Genomic DNA, 10,814 nt, shown 5'->3' on the forward strand with positions numbered 1-10,814 from the left:
AAAAAAATCATCGATTACGTCATTACGCCCAGATGTATGATAACTAGCATGATATATTTGCCAAAAGTCATAATTTAAAAATAAAAATTGACCTGTCTCAGGATTTCTCTCAAAATTCGCCCATTCTCGAGATAATGAATTTATTCCAACTCAAACGTCCTCACTGTACAACGTTATGTACGTTATGTATGTATAAACAAAAAGAAATGAAGTAGTTTTAGATAGAACTGAACATCTGACAAAATATCCGCAATAATTTTTCACACCGAAGTCCGTCTGTTACTAATGCAACTAAAACATTAAAGGGATATGAAATTAATTAATGTCTAATTAATTCCTAGCAAGACATGCTGGGCAAGTCGTCCTGTCTCTAACCCAAACCCTGTTTGAAACCATGACCACATAATTAGATCAGAGATTTGCTTCTGATGGCCTCGCCGCAGAAATCAATGATTTGGATTTATGTTCGGATTTGACATTATCCTGTAGGAGTATAAAAGTATCTTAGGTTTCTGATGAATCGATTTGATTAATGAAAATTTGTGCGATCTCTATAACTGATAATGTGCAAATTCTAAAGGAACAATTTTTTTATCTCATGGTTTATGTTAGAGCAAACCACTTTTGTCGCTAAATATTTAAAATAGACTTCAAAAATACACAGCCATAATTTCAACGCGCAGGGTACGGAAGAACTGGTATTGCGCATATGCGGAAGAGAGTAACAGACATTCGGAAAAATGGCGATAGCATAGACGACAACAAAAAGAAAACAGTGAGTACCATCTTTTTCGTCAGTTGTGTGTTTACCGGTTCATCATAATTTATCTTATCAATTTGTATGTTAGTTCAAGAATTTAAAATTAGCAGACCTAAAACTTTATTTCAGGAAGGAAATCACTATCTAAATACCGTGCGCTAATAGTTTATAATCAAATTATTAAGAATATAATTTTACTGTTCAGATTGGATGTGGTTGTATAAACCCATTACACGCTATTATCAATATGTTTTACGACAACTCTTCAGTGTCATTATGTCAGTGGTATTATTTTTCTCATGAGCATCTTTCAGTGCGTCACAGTTTTTCTATTACTTTCTAACGCATTAAATTGTATGTGACAGAAAAAAGGCACGTCGGTGATTACAGACATTTATAACATTTATTCTAGTTGTCGATAGATGGCGCTAAAATCGAAAAAAATTATTTACGAATTATATAATATAATATCTACGAATATAATCTACACAATAATTTATAATCGCGGTGTGCAAGTACTTGGAAGGGAAACGGGAAACGACCGTGCGCGAGTCGCGGAGAAATATTGCAACTATCTTAAATAATTCATATTGTCAATTGAAATTGTCAAATTGACGTATATTTCATACCTTCTGTCACTGAAGCAGAAAAATTATATATTGCTCCACAATATTGATATGATATGCAATTATTATATAAAGGTAAATTTAATTAATTGTATTTTGAGTGCAGTACTGCATTTTAATAACTAATTTTATTTACTACATACAATTGTTCACGTTTTCATAACATAACCTAAATCTTATTTTTTCTTCTTACAATTTTTTTGGACTATGGCCTTGACAATTATCCAGTAACCAGGACTAATATAATTGGCCAATATAATTAAAAGTGCGAATAAAAGTACAGAGCGAAGAAATAGGGGTCGCTTTGCCGAACTTGCACGGTCCCAATACAAATCAAAGAAAATACCATTTTATAAATGCAATAAACACAATTGATTTGTTTTTATGCCAAATTGCAAATAAAATGTGACAACTGTCAGATTTAACTAAAATGTCATGTTAGAATAAATGTTATAAATGTGTATTATCACGGACTTACCTTTTTTTCTATCATTTGTGACGCACTGAAAAATGCTTATGAAACGGACCATAGCTCTCTTTACCACTATATTTAACGTTTATTTTTCTAATCTATAGTAATGAATACTAGACCGTAAGCATAAAAAGTGCTGTTGCAAAGGATATTTGGTGATATTGGATACTATAGGATATTATAGACGACTCGCGTATGTCTGCACTAATCTGAAGATCATTGAGTGTTAAAGATAGCTACTACTAAGAACATAAAGGAAAAATTAGAAATATATATAAAGAAAATCGGAGTAAACCAGGCAGCGTTCAAAGCGGAAAAAGCTAATAGAAAAAAGAATTGCTAAAAGTAGATCCGTCCATCTGCATTTTGTAGATCTTAAGAAGGACTATCACAAGCACGGACTTGATCTCAATACGAAAAAAACCAAGTACATTGTAGTCGGTAAACTCGAAATATTACATACACAACTTTTGGTTAACCAACAACCAATTGACAGGGTGGACAGGTACACATACCTTTGTACCAACATAAACAGCCGATGGGACCACTTCTTCTTTTAGTGCCTATTCGTTTCGAATATTGGCGATCATTCTGGCTATAATTATTTTATTAACTGATGCTTTAAATAGATTATTTGCTGTTGTGGAGAACCATTTCGTCAGGTTCTTTAACCATGATATTCTTCTTCTCCCGATTCCTCGCTTTCCGAATACTGTACCTTGAAGGATTACTTTCAGTAATCTGTATTTAGTGCCGTTTCTCACTATGCATCCGAGATATTCTAACTTCCTTTTTTTAATGGTATACATCACCTCTCTTTCTTTCCCCACTCTTCGTAATACGGTCTCATTGGTTATCTTGTCTGTCCATGTTATCCTTAGAACTAGCCTGTATAGCCACATCTCGAAGGCTTCAAATTTGTTCTCCATTGCTTCAGTGAGTGTCCAGGATTCAACTCCGTAATACAATATTGAGAAGATATAACATCGTAGGAGCCTTAATTTTATCTCCAGATTAAGGTTGTGGCTTTTAAAGAGTTTGGCTATGTTATTGAATGGGACCACTTAAGTGAAACAAAACAACGCATAGGAAAAGCGAGATTAGCGTTCATATTGTTGAAATGTGTATGCTAGAATAGTGCACTATCTTGTTAGGTTAGATAAGAGACGCTATGGGGCAAGCTCTTAATTTTAAGAAACATTAATAATTTAGGTTAGATTAAAATTGCTCATTGGTCAATTATGACCAGATTGTAATTGTAATAATCATCACCGTAGTGATGATTATGGGAAAAAAATATTGTTGAAGTATCTTTTAAGAACGTTATTATACCAGGTTATTATACTCTACGTTATTATACGGAGTAGAGGCGTGCATACTTTGTAACGGAACGTTACTTAATGAAAATATTTTAATTAAAAATCAATAATTTAATATTTATAAAATGCTACTTTTCCATCTTGCAACACCGCCAACACTGGACATTAGTTCCACGAGTAGCCGCTGTCGCAAGTATCAAGAAGAACTGTCAAATTTTTAAAAAGTTTCACTGTTAGCTGAACCTCCAAATAAATAAGTTCCAAGTGGTCGGTGGCTTTTTGAACAAAAAAAGGAATCACCTTTTAGTTATTTTTTTTATACGGAAGTTATCGTAATTAAGTTGAAGGAGGAGAAAGTTTTGTTTTGTTGAAGAAGAAAAGTATTAATTTGGTAAAAATTTGGGATGATTGCTATCGGGTAAGTTGTATTATTACTTCATTCATATAGGAAGCCATATTGATGACCGGAAAATTTATAATTTCCATAAATTCTTTTCATTTCTTCTTGTCTTTATTATATATTTCGACTAACTATCTATAGATACAATTTTTAATATCATTCCTAGCTCTAAATCCACATGTTTCTATATAAAATTCCATAAAGTTATTCAAGGTCAAGTGGAACCTATGTTTTTGGTACAGAAAAAAAAACAACACTTCTTTTAATGGATCCTGACCAGTTTTTATTGGAAGTTTAACTTCCAACTTATTTCCTAATTCCATAAGATTGATTACCCAAATTAACAATGGGTTTGTATCTTTTAGCCACTTGGAACCACTTAAATGTTCATCCCACTAACATCAGGGATGAAATGAAATAAAAAACTTTAGCAGCAGTCACGGGGTAGCCTAGGAGCTGGAATCGTCTTTTGAGTTGGTTTTTGGACTATCATTATTTTGTTTGGAACTTTGGAAAAGACTTTACGTTAGTTGGTGTTGGACAGTGATTAAGTATTTTTTTTATTATTATTCTCAAGAACATTAATTTTTTCTAAATAATTGGAACATTCAATATCTATTAAAAATATAAAATTAAATAAGTTTACATTATACTCCACTAAGTTATTCATAATTTTTTCAAACAAAAACAAAAGAAATAATTTAAATATTTTCACTTTTTAATAATAAATAATACCTCCTCTTCAAGGCTTCAAATTTGCATTTTTCTAATAAATTAATTTCTTTTGTTTCTTTTCTCACGTGTAAAGGTAATTGAGCTCAACTATCCGGAGAAAATTTGGTAATTATTTTTTTTATATATTATAATTAATGAACCTTGGCTTTCGTCCCCCTCAGGGTAATTGACCATTTAATTTGTTTTTTTATTATTGTAACCGCACATGAAGGTAGAGTTTTACCTCGAGTAGTGTGTCGGTTCATTTTTGTACCATAAATTGGACTTGACATTTCAAACCAATTTTTAGGGGTGGACTTTGTTCCTCTTTTGTTTAAACTACTCTGTAGACTGTAAATTGTACATACTTTATTAGTAAAATATTTTTTTATTAATTTTAGGGTATACCTCGTTGGTACATATACGAATTTATTGTACATATAAGTAAAAGCTAAATACACTATTGATTGGGTTGCATAATATTTCTTTTATTACCTAGTGGTTGTCATATGTTTCTAGGTTTACTAATTTTATTGTCATAGCAACTAACTAGCACGAGTGCAGCAGTATAGAATACCTGGTAGAGCCATAGTCTACGCTCTACTGGCGCCCACGATTTATTGTTATTTTTCTATATTTTCTAGTCTTTGTTCATCTTGATATTCCCTTTATATCCATCATCTATATTCTGTAGATTTACTGTCTTTGACGGCGCGAAAATTGGCCGAACTATCCTTGAGTATCAAGGGCTCATTCTCTTCTATACCCTGCTAGCTTAACTACGTTCAGTTTCATCCATCTACTTCTGTTTCTGTCAATAGTTTACCATCTGACTCTTTCATTTCACATTCCCCTACAAGTACTACTTGTACGCTAAGGTAGTATTTGTTACATTTGCTTCCCAACGTAGAAGCCCCTTCATTCCAATACATTTGCCTCCCCTTCTTTGCCTACTTCTGTTGGAGTTTAGATATTTCTCCCAATTGTTACTCAAACAGAAGTACCCCACATTTTTGTTACAACTTTTAGAAGCTTCTTTAAGAAAACTCGAGGCATTCGAAATGTGGTGTTACAGACGCAATTTTAAGAATTTCGTGGGTGGATCGTCTGACTAATGTTGAGGTCCTCCGTAGATCGAGCAAGGAATGCGAGGATATTAACACCATCATGGAGCGCAAACTAGAGTATATTGGCCATGTTATGAGGAATGGACAGAGATATGGCTTGCTGCAACTTACTCTTCAAGGCAAGGTATTTGGAAAAAGAGGACCCGGGAGAAGAAAAATGTCTTGGCTTCAAAACCTGAGAAAGTGGTTCAATACATCCATAAACGGACTATTCCGAATAGCAGCAAGCAAAGTTAGGATAGCTATGCTGATTGCCAACATCTGAAACGGATAGCCACTGTAAGAAGAAGAAGACTATGACTGGATGACTAGAACTAAGCTATCGGAACCAATTGAAGACATCAAAGTCCCGCGAATATTAATAAAAGCAGTAAAAACACTCCAGAAGAATCAAATAATTTCAAATAATTTATTCAACCACTTAGTTATTATACAATATACATATAACAGACCTAATTAATATACTTATACTGACTGATTCATCCGGAGGCAGACCTAGACACAAGGCATCTGTTTGTCGGATACCTCCCACTGATGTCAGTCAATATAATATACAATGTACATATAATTTATTAAATACACTGTCTATAATATGTATAAATTAAAGTAAAATATAAATCAAAACATTCAATAACAATAGCAAATCGATACATTTCTTTTTAGATTTTAACTGTTTATGTGATTTAGTTTTTTTTTTATTAGATGATTATTAGATGATTAGATGAAAGAGTAAAAAAGGAGAAAATACGAATTGGTTGTGCAAATCAAATTAAAACATTTTCAAATATTTTAAACATTTCCGGGTTACTGATAATTAAACTCTTTACTTCTTTACTAAATTTATGTCTTATATTAATTTCTTTTAAATGCGTTGGTAACATATTAAATAGTTTAGGACCATAAGAGGAAAATGATCTCTGCGTCACAGTTTTTTTAAATAAATTAGTATTTAGATGTAGATTAGTAGCTGCTCTAGTAATTGAAGTTTTTTTATTGTTTTTTACTTTTGAAAATTGGGTCCTTAGGAGACATTGGTGTATATAAATTTGACGTATTTTGAATAATTTTGTTTCTTGGTAGAGTAGAGATGTTGAGTGTAATCTAGGTTTTTTAAATATTATTCTAAGTAAAATACTTTGTGTAGTTTGCAAATTTTTTAAATTAGTAGAGAATGCACCACCCCAAATAGTTATACAATATCTTAGAACTGATTCAACTAATGAATTATACATCATAATAAGATTGGACTTAGATAGGATGAACCTTACTTTATAAAATTTATGTATTAAAGCTCTTATACGTTTAGAGACATAGGTAATATGATGTGACCACCTTGTGTGATGATCAATCATAACACCCAAATATTTTATTACAGGGGTTTGTTCTAGTATGGGGCAATCACATATATTATCTTTACATCTGGGATTATGCAGTCTAATCTTTAAAGATGGTTGGTCCGTAACTGTTGGGGAAAATGTTACATATTTTGTTTTCTCGACATTTAAAGTTAAAAGATTATGATTTAGCCAAATTCTAATATTTTTAAGACAAACCTCTGTCGCAAAATGCACTTCTTCCCAAGTATTTCCTGTAATTATGAGTGCAGTATCATCTGCGTAACATACCAACTGTCCCTCAAAATTCTGGATTGTTGCAATACTATTTATGTATACGAGAAATAAAATAGGTCCTAACACCGTTTCTTGTGGTATCCCCATCTGAACATTAATATTAGTGCTTATTTTGTCACCGATTTTAGTTTGCTGCGTTCTGTTTGTTAAATAATTTTTAAAAAGATCTAATGCAATACCCCGAATACCATAATTATTCAATTTACCTAACAGTTTGGCATGAGATACCGTGTCAAAGGCTTTAGCCAAATCCAGAAAGACTGCTAGGCATTTTTAGAATTATCGAGAGCTTTAATTATTGTTTCAACTAGATTCAATGCGGCATCTTCTGTACAGGATTTTTTTCTGAAACCGTATTGAATTTTAGAAAGAACATTATGCTGATCCAGAAAGCTAACCAATCTATTTGTTAATACTTTTTCAAATAATTTAGCAAAGTTATTTATTACAGATATCGGTCGATAATTAGTTAGTTTATTTCTAGAACCGCTTTTGAAAATGGGAGAAACTATAGATTGCTTCCATTGCGTAGGTATTTGTCCTGTTGAGAGACTGAGATTTATTATATGGGTTAATGGGCCCAATATATTAAGATGAATATATTTTATTAATTTGCTACTAATCTTATCGGGACCAGGAGAACAATTATTCTTTAAATTAGATATCAAAATAGTTATTTCGGCCTGCGTTACCGGTTTTAAGAAAATAGACGATTCTATATAAACATCTCTCAACAAATTATCAGGTAAATTTGAATTTTCTATTTTATTTGCCATTTTCATTCCTAAGTTTATAAAAAAAATTATTAAACACATTTGCCTTATCTGTATTATTTTTAACGCAGTCCCCATTTTCATTAACAATATCAATATTAGAAATATCTAGTGTATTTTTACTTCCTGCAACCTCATTAATAATATTCCATAATTTTTTAGTATTCCCATGAGTACCGTATAATTTTTGTTTATAGTAATCATTTTTCTGTTTTTTTATTAACACATTAAGTTTATTTCTATATTCCTTATACTGTGCTTCTAGAATGGGTGTAGGCGTTTTATTTAGTTGTTTTTTGAGGATATGACGTTTATGAATGGATGTTATTATTGCCGTAGATATCCATGGTTGTAATTTTTTGTATTTGTTATTTTTGTTGACAACAATTTTAGTGAAAGAGTTTGTAATTGTGTTTATTTTATTAATGAAATTGTTGTAAGAAATTTGAACATTATTATTATTAATTACTTCAGACCATGATTCATTTTTTAAATAATTATTTATTTTTTTAAAGTCAATTTTTTTGTTGTAATTTTTTTCTTTATGTTCTGTATTTATACTGTCACAGCTTTTAAAGGATATCAAAACAAATGGCGAAAAATGATCTGTCATATCGGTTTGAAAAACTATCGAATCTATATCAATTTTACTTTCTATATTATTAGTTTTCCTAATAAATATATGATCTATTGTTGTCTTAGAATCAGAAGTAACTCTTGTAGGTTTATTTATATAAGAGATGAAACCATATGTATTTAATATGTTTAGATACCTAGTTGTATCGGGTGTATAGGATTTTAACAAGTCGATATTTATATCACCTACATAAACTTCAAGATGTTGCATATCCAACTGCTGCAGATATTGTTCCAGATCGCTTAAGAATATTTGAGTATTTGTTGCAGGTGGTCGATAATAGGCAGTTATCCCAACTGAATAATAAGTATTTAAATGTTTCGTTAAAAATTTCACGCGGAGAAATTTACTATCATTTATCTCTATAGTACTAATTGTAGATGATATATTATCTTTTATATAAATCACCGTACCATCGCATTTATTTATACACGATTCATTATAATATATTCCGTAATTCGGAATATGAAAATCATTTATATTTACCTCCCTAGTTTCGGATAAAATAATTATGTCCAAAAGATCCTTACCTGATTCTAAATATATGAGCAGTTCATCAAAATGCTTTTGTAAACTTCAAATATTAAAGTGAATCACACCAATTCCATTCTCCCATTTTACCCTCTCCAGTTCAAGTAAGTAATCTTGAAAATTATTATATTCTTTTGTATCGATTTCCTGACTATTATCTAAAATTTCTAGATATTCAAGCATTTAGTCATAAATTGTACCTGATATCCCAAAATTTAATCAATCGTTTATTAAAGCGAAATAGAAAAATGGTATCGAAAACAAAAATTTAAAGCCTTAAAACCTAGAGAGCATTAGCAATAATACAATTGATAAAACACATATTATTTACAAATTATAATGAGTTCTGTATTCATCAAAGTCTTTAGAATTTTTTATTATTTTTACGTTACCGTTTCGACAGACGTAGATTTTACCATTGTCAGTCCACACATTTTTTAAACCCACAAGACTGGTTAGCTGATTTACCAATTCCAATTTTAAGTTAGTGAGATCTTCCTTAATAACTACCCCAGTACCCTTTAGTAGCTTCTTCTTAGCGTAGACTGTTTGCTTATTCTCGATTGTATTTAATTTAAGATACACAGCCCTAGCTTTATCCTTATTTTGTTTACCAATTCGATAACATAAGTTAATATCTTCATATTTTAAATTTAAACCCATTTTAGAATTTATTAGGTTAATTATTTCGTTTCTGGTGTCTTCTTTCTCCTTTTCCTTTAGATTAAAAATTCGTAGACACATGCGCCGGTTCCCTTGATCTAGTCGATCAAATTTCTCGTTCAATTCTTCTATTTTGCGCTCCAAGTTTGTTTTAGTGGAGTTAATATCCACTTTAAGTGACGCCACTGTTTCTTCTAAATTACCTAGACGGGTTTCAATGGTATTTATAATGGCTACGGCGACATTATCAGTAAGACTTTTTATAATATCTTTATTTTGGAGACTTTTTATAATGGCTTGACTTACAGCATTTTCAAAAGCTTCTTTTACTTCTCTTGTAATAACCATAGTGTTCCAATTTTTTTTTTCAACTCACAGCACCAAAACTATTTTATATTCACACTACTGAAAAATTAGGAAATTTTTCGCTGAATTTCCTTATTAAAATGTTACTTTTTCGGGAGCTCAGATTACAACCGACTACTCACTACAATCCATAGGCGGCGAAAAAGACTAAATAATAAAAGAGTAGAATAAAAGAATAGAACATAAAGAATAAAAAAGTAGCTATCAAAATGGGTAATAGATGCAGTCCATTTAAGATGACAAAGGGATCGCTACAGGACTGCTCCATATCCCCTACCCTGTTCAACATATTCCTGAAAAAACCCTAATTGTATGGAAAAGAAAGTGTGAAGAAATGGATATACCAGTAGGAATCGTTTACCTATATACTCTAAGTTTTGTTGACAACCAAATAGTAATCACACAAGATGAAGATGACCTCAGCTTTATCATGAAACTGCAATAGGAATTTTAAATTCTGGAACAGGAACTGATAAAGAATGGGATGGAAATAAACCTAAAGAAATATAATAAAAGAATAGACAAGTACGTATTCAGGTTTCATAATATCAAACAAAGGAACAGCTAAAGAAGATATAAAAAAAATGGACTAGAACAAACAAGAGAGTGCATGCAGTGCATACGAAAATTTAATCCGGTACTGTGGGATAAAAACATCATTATAAAAACAACAATAAGAATATACAAAAAGTATACAAATATGTATACTTTTAACATGTGAACTAGTCATAACCAAAGCTCAGATGTTACCTGGGGCAGATTAGCCAAATATTTTAAACATCCTAGTTTGATGTA

General features: G+C 31.2%; 1 long non-coding RNA gene across 1 annotated transcript; it reads left to right on the plus strand.

The window, feature by feature from the left end:
• The first annotated feature begins 3,249 nt into the window (after positions 1-3,249).
• LOC126892457 (uncharacterized) lies at positions 3,250-4,771 on the plus strand. Its single transcript, XR_007700843.1, has 2 exons — positions 3,250-3,595; positions 3,943-4,771. It is a non-coding gene; the product is annotated as an uncharacterized LOC126892457 (long non-coding RNA).
• Positions 4,772-10,814: the final 6,043 nt, after the last annotated feature.

The sequence above is a fragment of the Diabrotica virgifera genome, chromosome 9 (genome assembly GCF_917563875.1).
Source record: "Diabrotica virgifera virgifera chromosome 9, PGI_DIABVI_V3a".
Lineage (NCBI taxonomy): Eukaryota > Metazoa > Arthropoda > Insecta > Coleoptera > Chrysomelidae > Diabrotica > Diabrotica virgifera.